Below are 9476 nucleotides of genomic sequence, written 5' to 3'. Positions count from 1 at the left end.
AGTATGTGGCACGGCTCAAGGTCTAACACTGGGACAGCACAAGGGAGGAACAATTACCCTTACACACTAACAGAGGTGTAGGCAAATGTCTTCTCACAAGTCACCTGAAAATTATCAGGAAAGTGTCTCATGAAGATTTCATAAATAGACCTGAGCAAGAGAAGTTTCTCCAGTTCAGTAACTAAACCAAAAAGTCAGAAGGAAGCAAGCAGAAACCTCAGTTCACATAGAGCTCACACAGAATACTGTTTTTCTTACAAAATAAAAAACTAGTAATTTTAATTTGGGGTAAACCCGAATTATTACATTTAATCAAAAATAAAATGTTTCATGCCATTTTTTAAAAAAACATATTTTACTTTTTTTATTTAGACTGATTTTCAAGTGGAAATGGCATTTCAGTTTCAAAAGATGAAAAATGTCATTTTAAGCATGTTAAAATATTTCCTTTAAAAACTGAGAAAATGTTTTCATATTTTTCCTCTCATTTCACTTTAAACTCTTTGTCTAGTTCAACCTAATCTCAAAAATGGTCCCGGTCCGTTCAAACCTCTGTCATTCTAGGAATTTAAAATCCATTCAAAATTTTTGTCCAGCTCTATTCATAAATTCAAGCAACATTTTGGCCCTACAATCTTGGGAAAAGAAATATTCAAGAGCCTTTCTGAAATACCTTTCCATTTCCTGCCACTGTGTCCCGAGTTGATACTGCTTGTGCCCCTGTGGAGCAGTAGCTCTGCCCTCACCGTGGCAGAGACCCTCATTAAAGATTTTCTAGAATTAGAATGTGAAGGCTAGAAAGTGAACTCGCTGCTTTTCTAAAGAGGGAAGAACACCCAGGAGAAGGTATTTAAATTATGTCCTGAGGCAGAATGAAGTTGATTTATGTCAGGGATTATTTTTGTCTCTCCAGTCAACTAGAAGTTATGCAGCAAAGTCCGCATCGGCACAGACGTGCAGCGCTGCTTCGCACTGACAGCGTTCGGAAATAAAGGAAACAAGAGCAGGCGGAGCTCTGCCCTCCTGCAGCCCTGCGTGCGCCTCTCCGCGGGAAGGGCTGCCCCGCCCGGCCACCCGGGGGCTGGCTCTCCGCTCAGGCAGGCACCGGGTCTACAGGCAGCACAAGCCGGACTTTGCTTGCAGATTGCCAGGGGAGAATTTCTGCTGAGGAAGGAGGCTGTTGGGTTTGGCTGCTGCACCTACCACTCCACGCTTGTCCCAGTGTAATGATGATGGAAAAACGGGATGGTTATGGCAGAATCCCACGTCCCGTTCTTCATTCACATACTGACACTGAACACCTCTAATCCGTGCTGAGAGCAGGATAGTTAAACCATGAACACCTTGGGATCTTCCTCCCTCCTTTTTGGGCTGGCTCTGACACAGGAAAGACTATATTTATATTCTTCCACCCCTGAGACCTCAATCCAAAGCCCACAACCTTTCCACTGATTTCAAAAATCCTTGCATAAAACCCTAACCAAATATCTCTGCAGAATAACAACAGGAAAACAAAAACAAAACCCCGCAACGGTGAATTTACCTCTGGAAGAGGAATGGCTATTTCCCCAAGATTTTTGTCTTTGAAAACAGGCAGTGTATTTACTGAGATTTTAACATGTAGAGGTGTGTATTCGGTTGCCTGAAAGAACATTAAACCTCTGCATTTAATTTTCATGGGTAGAGAAGGAAAATCAGTACAAAGCTGCTAGAACATAAAAAAATAGTGCAAATGTGTCCAAGCAGCCTACTAAAATAAAGAAATTACTTGGATTTTAAAATTATTTTGCAGTGTTTGCCACACAAACATTGCACCACATTTCCAGTGCTTGCTTCCAGTTACTTTCATTAGAAAGTAACCTAAAACTACATTTTCCTGTAGTACTGGTGAACAAGCAGTGATGTGCAAGCTCATAAATAAGGAATTTAAATGCGTTTGCATGTTAATAAATGTAATGGTGTATATAGCTGAATTTTAATCACCTAACAAATATGGTTCCTAAATTGCAGACGATAAGGAACAAATTGGATTCTCCTCATCTTGTCTGTTGGCTATGAGAAGCATATTGTGTGTTCCTTAGTACTGAGAAAGGACAACATTCTGGAAAAGGAAGGAGTTACGTCCTGAGGCCATCAAGTAGCTTGAACTTTATGATGAGGAGCTTTTATCTTTTTTCTTCTTTTAAATTTTCTAAGTAAAAATACCACTTATTTTAAGAGAGCCCCCCATCCTTTGAAACAAATGCAATTGAGAATCACTAAGATAAGTTATAAAGAAAATTATAATTATCAAAATAGTAGCTAAAAGTAATCATTCTCAGAGCAACTCACATGATTTAACGTCTTTGAAATTTCAAATTTCAGACAGCACATCTTCACAAGAGTGAAGATGTAATTTTACATTATTTAATACAAGCGTAGAGATGCAGTGGATATATATGTTTTCTTAATGAACCTAACTCTGAGTTCTTGACATTTTGAATCAGAGCAGCAAAAAGCACTTGGACGTAAGATGGGGTGATGCAAAAATTAAAAATTTAAAAAGGAAAAAAAAATCTAGTATGTATATACCATGTATTTAGCAGAAAATGTGTATATGTTTTCTGCTAAATACATGGTATATACATACTATATTCACAGGCTTTATTCCTTTCTTGGCATGAATTTTTATGGTAACATTACTTGGAATTAGAACAGAAAGATTATAACGTATATTACAGATTTAACACATGTAAATAGTGTTCTACCAACTCAAATCCAAAGATTTTTTTGAGTCCAGTATTATATTTGGTTACCTTTTTTCCTGTTACGAGAGGAATCTCAAATCATTCCTATGAGATAATGACATCTAATAAGAGCAGATGAAATTTGCACAGCAGTTTGCAAGAAAGGACTATTTTTAATGTCAATTTCACATAAACAAAGCTGATAATAGCAAATCTTCTGGTGAATAAATTTTTAGCAATTAGCCTTAATTGGGGCAGTGTATACTATTGGAGCATTTCAGCGGTAGACAAATGCAATTTGAGAGAGGTTTGTTCTCTAGCGGTAGAATAACAGGCTGAGGTCACTTTAAACAAATGTTTGAAATGCAGTGTATTATTAGTATTTCAATCACTGGCAATTGCCTTTACTTACTATAATTATTGTTTCATAAGATTTAGGACAAACATGTTTTGCTATCTGCTGCAAGACAACACGTCACAAATTGAGGTGATTCAGATTGAGACTTGTCTTACTGTAAGCACATTCTGAAGCCAAGACTTTAATCCTAATATAAATTATTCAAAACACCTCACAACTGCACCTATCTCCTTTAAAAAATAGAGTAAATCTTGTATGAATTTTACCCTTCTTTCTCAGGGATGGCTGCTCCTCTGGTTCTCTTAGTCAGGACCCACCCGTTCCAAGTATTAATTCCTTTCTACCACTTTTCCTTTCCTAATTTTCCAGAAGGGATCTTAGTGACCACAGTTGTCTGATTTTGTCAAAAGTAACTCATTTACAGCTTTCTACAAGCTTCGTGGAGTGGATTCCCTTTCAAACAGAAGGGTGATGCATCAGGCCACCCTGTTTTACCTAGCAAATTAAAAGCAAACATTGGCATAACTGCCTTGCAGTCTAATGCGTTGGTAATGAACAGAAAACTACCTGATAATGTTTCTCATGATAAGTTTTTGCACGCTGATCTTGGTGATGACCAGCAGTGGCCTTGCTGAGGGAGCATATGGCTGCAGCACTGATGACCACAGATGATGTGACATCGACTTTAGTGATTTAACCAAGATTTTTGAAGCAGTTTGTCTTTTGATGTCTTAACTTCTAAGTGGGTATAGTAAGATAATGCCATCAGATTTTCATAAGTAAAAAGTGCATGCATTTTCCATTCTCATCAGCTGGAGAGCTGTCACAGCATTTCTCTTCTTGTGCACTTGTTTCTAATAACAATTATGTCAAGTGTTGACTGTAATATTAAATGCTGCTTTGCAAAAAAATCCCACCAAACCAACCTCCAAACTTTTAATTTATTTTTCAGGTGAAAAAAAGGTACCTGTAGGATAGTTAGCACGAACGGCTGTTATTATCTCCTTGGTCTGGGAATCTGTGAATGTATGAATACAACGGTTCATACCACTCACTTCATACATCGCAGATAGAACAGGTTTCCTGCATTGTCCTCATGGGGCCTATAAGAACTGAAGCTCTGCATTAAGGCAATAATTGTAATCAAACCACATATTTCAGCCAGCAATCCACAGGACTCAGGAAGGAGTTAGTTCCCCTGATGCACAATTAGTTTTTATCTATTGGATTTAGGTTTGGGTATTTTTTACCCCCTTCTGAAGCATCTGCTTAGCCCTAGGTGCCTGGACATACATCCAAACTCTACCCACCCAGATCAAGTCAGATTTTAAATCACATAGTACCAACAGACTTTTAAAATTAAAAGCAATGTAATTCAGCAGTGTATAAATCATTTTCTTCCACTGGCAGCTATGCAACTTCTAAAGCTCCTCTGGTGATTCTTGTTCCAAAGCAGAAAGAAATAATTTTACCTTCATTTAACAGTTTAACAAATAATTCCACAAACTTTGTATAGCACAAATCGCTTTTCTGATACTTTGATTTCTTTTCCCCTAGCAGTGACAACTATAAAAGTAGAACTAGGAAAGTGTACTATTATGCTACAGAATTCTGTTTTAGTTAATATATTTCTAGCCTTCGTGACCCCTTTCATGACTGTAGCGCGTGGCCATCACCCTCCACAATCCTGAGACCCTTCTCTCTCTACTTCCTCCCTCCCCTGCATTTTTTGTTTTTACAGCCCTTTTTCTCAAGCACACAGCCTAGGTCGGTCATAAAGGCCACCTCATGATGGACCGCAGCTTCGGACCTCTGAGTGAAATACAAGTATGATCACATTTGACACAGCTTCTTTTCCTCCTGATATCAGCATGACCACACAGCTGATGGCAACATAGCTGTGTTAGAGCCTGGGCTGCTGCTAAGGAAAAGGGAACTTGGGAAAACATGGTAGCAATGTGACTTTAAAATCTACATGCACACAAGGTCTTTCACACGTCTCACCTCTATACTGGGAACAGGAATACAGAAGTCACATATTGCATTACTTCTCTATTCCTTGGATAACCAAGGAGAGCTACCCATGGGGTCAGAATTCATACAGAAAATCCCAATCTTCCTCACTCCACCTCCATAAAGGCTATCAGGATGACATGTAAGACTTGGGGAGACAAGAATTCTGCATCTCTTTAGGTGCTGACAGCACTTAGAAGAATCTTAATTTGATCTACCTCTGATCTACTTCTGTTTAACTCCTTGGTGCAGGGAGTTCAAAGAATAGCATTTTCCTTATCCCCCTTCTCCTCCTCTGCAAGTCCTCTGTGCTGTTCTCTGAACTTTGTTCTCAGCGTCTCTCACTTCCCCCTCTGTCTGGCAGATACGGCAACCCTTGGGACCCTTGTGCTCTTCATGTCACCACGGGGCAGAGGTTATGATTCATAGAAGAGCTGTCTCCTGCCTGGCTGTGAGCAGTATGCTAATGTGACAGCTTGGCAAGTATTTGAGAATGTCAATTCTAGCAAAATAACTGTCCTGAATGGTATTTGTCATATATACAACTACATATCCATCAAGAAAAAAACCCTACAAAATTCAGCTCTAATATATATTTCAAATGAGATGGCCACAGGCACTTATGAGTACATGGCAGTAGCCATATGTGCTGTAATCCTCCTCTTTGTACAGACACCCAGCATAATCTTTTCATGCACCATATATCTAATCCGTATTCTCTGCTTTGGAAGTAAGATTAATCTAAAAATTTCAGAATTAATTCAAATGCATTAAATAGAATATGAATCTTTATTACTTTGGTTACCACACAGTTAAAGAATGTGGCGAATGACCACATCGTCAGTCTGCCGTTCAGTTTCAGCTATATGCTGTGCTACCATTTCATTTCAGGTTCTTCAAAGCCCTGCAGCTGAACTACAGCCGGGTATTTAATGCAGAATTGTATCTTTTGGGGGAATGTGTTATTTTTAAATGCTTAATAATTATGAATTCATTTGCCATTCTTTTTATAAGCAGGGGATCATAATGAACTCATCTGTTATTCATGCGAATGTCAGATGTGTTCCCATGGGAGTTTTATTCTAATTCACTATTAGTTAGTGGACTCATAAAATCAAACGCTATCCATTTTTTACTCTGAACATGTAACGCTTGGTAATTGCTCATCAAAGGGCAAATGTAATATTTTTCTTTGATAACATTCAGTTCTGATTTAACCAGGTAAAGAACTAGGTTTAAAGTAAGAATACCTTTAGAAACAGAAGTAAATTTGATAAGTGGTGAGTCTTCCATTTAAAATGCAACAAGCAAGATCATCATAAGCTAGTTTTTAAAAATGTATTCTACTGTAAGCATACATGCCCGAACCACATGCATTTAACATAACAAGACAAACTGTACGCCAATATATAAAGCCTAATGATAGTTCAGTGAAAGACATATTTTCAGTGTTCATGAGGTGATCACAACAGTTATCATGCAGCTGTACTATTGCAAGAGAAAATCTAGAGGTGAGATACTTACAGGTCACCGCAGGATTTGAATGTGATGACACTGGACGGTGGGACTTCGACCTGTGAAAACAACACAAACTAAGCAGTAGAAGAACACAGAATTCAGACTTCGATTTGTTTTTTGTTTGTTTTGGGTTTTTTTTTCAGAGAGTTAAATATATTGGGGTTTTCATTAAATTATTTTAAATTTTTTCTAAATCCCTACTCTGAGCTAAATGCTAGCTATAAGGACTTACCCCACAAAATGATAGCTCTGAAATAGTTCAGCAACAGTTCCTTAGATCTGTGCTAGGCTTCTCCTCCAGTATGTCACAGTGAAATGCTCTTTAGACACGCTAACTAAAATGAATGAATAAGATGCATTTTCAAGGGAGATGGTAATAAATCCAGAATCCCATTTGTAATTGGAACCACCTGATTAATATATTTATAGTTTTACTTTAAAATACACAAGCAAGGGAGTTCTTTTTTTCAGTTGAAGTAACAGAAGGATGTGTTTTTAGTGCTAAGGATTACCTCAATTACTTTTTTCTGCATGGAAATGGTCATTTCCTCAAATCAAATGTACAGTGTTTAAATCAAAATATGTTATCCCTGTACAATCTCTGGCAGTCAGTAGGTTATTAGAATATTAACCGTGAAGAAAAACAAGCATGCAAACCAAAGCTCAGATGCGAGTCTTGGTGATCACAGATATTTCTATATGTTAAAGATTGTAACTTCGTGTTTTATAACAGTTAGCAGAAAAACATAATAAGCAACAGTGCTTCCTGAATGCTTTGACTTCTTTTAGAGTTAAAGAAATACTATTTACTATTTTAAAATACTTTTAAATTTTGTTTAAATAATGGTCATGTTAAAAACAAAAGGTCTGTCTTTAATTGCTGCAATATCAGATAGGAGGAACTGAGTTATATAGGAGGGACTGAGTTTTAGGTTGGGTATTAGGAAAATACCCAACCCTCCCCAGAGGGTGGTGGAGCCCTGGAACAGGCTCCCCAGGGAGGCATCACGGCACCAGCCTGGCGATATTCCAGAAGCACTTGGACAAGGCCCCCAGAGACACGGTGTGAATGTGGGGTGTCCTGGGCAGGGACGGGGGCTGGGCTCAGTGAGCCTTGTGGGTCCTGTCCAGCTCAGGATATTTTATGATTCTGTGATTCTATGATACAGATAATGTAGAAATAGGAATATCAGAAAAAGTGAATGAAAGGAAGGGTGCACAAGAGGGCTAACGCTAGTATGCCAAGATTTGGGCAAAACTTCTTTGAAGCTTAGATGTTTATCTGCTGCTTTTTATTCAAAATTAATGTAATGTATTTATTTTATACATTAAATAACTGTGACAAAAATTATCAGCACCACCAGCAGGCAGCCTGAAAGCCCTTGCCTAGAGTGAGAATACAGATGTGGGAGATGTGAAGAATGAGAAGACATACAGTTTTGTTTTGTGGAATTTGTGTGTGCATGGATGTGTATCTATATAAATCCCACTTTCCTTGAAATCAGAGGGTGGCTCAGGAGACCTAGGAACAGACAAGTCACCCATCAATGTACAAGGGAACCTACAGGTTTAAAAGGCCTGATTTTGAACTCATCATTCTGTAACGTTGTAATTCTGTTAACTTCATTGGAGTAATTTGATTTATACATGTCTGAAAGGAGAACTGACTTTTGCAATAGAAAGTACATTAGAGAATATTATGCTGGAGAACATGAATTCTACAGAAAGGAAGCAATAAAACTAATGAATAAGTAACTATGAATAAGTGAGGTACCGAATGCTACCAATTCCCACAGATTCAATTTCATTCGGAAGCTTGCAGGACTTGGGGTTCAGGCTTGCTAATCTCCTCTAAAGCCTTAAGGATACAAGGAGGAGTTATGGATGTGGTCAGTGCACATGAGCTGTTTGGTTTTTGCTACCACACCCAAAAGAAAAAAAAAAAAGAATAGGGGTGAGGGTGAGAGGTGACTGCAAAGGGCCGTGAGGATCAGCCTTACTGGGGCTGCACTCACAAATTGCCAATGATGAAAGTAACAACTGCAATGAGAAAGGTTTTGCAGGGGCCCTGCTAGTTTTTTGCCACAAAGGGTAACATCTGCTATTAATTAACATTCTATTTATACCTTTAGGCTCTTTTAAGACAATGTATCTAGTGCTTTTAGCAGTTACCGGTTGATAGCGCTGGAGCACCAGCATTTTTATGGCAAAGGACTGTCATTTGTCAGTTTTTCCTTTGTGCAGAGGAAGAGAAAGATAAGTGCACCAAAGTGACATAACTGCTGATTTTATAAAACTAGTCGCAGAAAGGAGGATTGACATGGCATTCAGGGTGACATGTACGGATCAGAAGCACCAGAAGATATAAAGTTAAGTAATTTAGGCATTGAGTATAAAGAATGCTAATATTTCTAGGGGAAAAGGAAAAAATACAGTAAAAAAAAAATAATATGTTACAATACTGAAGAGGGAGAAATACTTACGACTGATGTGCATATTTTTATAAGCTGCAATAGTCTACTGCAGCTAATGAACATTCCTTGAAAACAATAGCAAAAATATTTTATGAGGCCTGACCCAAAACATCCAATAAATAATGTGATTAGATGATCCCACCTGGAACCCTGGAAGCCGTTCTTGGCCATCTTAAGACTAACATGTTCTTTTAAAGAAGTGAGAATGGTAAAGGGCAAGCACAAGGATTCACTGATTTTTTTTTTGCTGCTCACAAAGATTAAAGAAAAAAGTTCTTCAGTCTTCGGAGAAAAGAACAGTATATCTCATTTCTCTGAAAGGAACAGAGAGAGGACAGCTTCAATGCCATCTGAGGAGTGTAAAATACCAGAGCAAGGGAGCATGAA

Source organism: Phalacrocorax carbo, chromosome 11 (genome assembly GCF_963921805.1).
Source record: "Phalacrocorax carbo chromosome 11, bPhaCar2.1, whole genome shotgun sequence".
NCBI lineage: Eukaryota > Metazoa > Chordata > Aves > Suliformes > Phalacrocoracidae > Phalacrocorax > Phalacrocorax carbo.
This window is presented reverse-complemented; position numbering follows the sequence as displayed.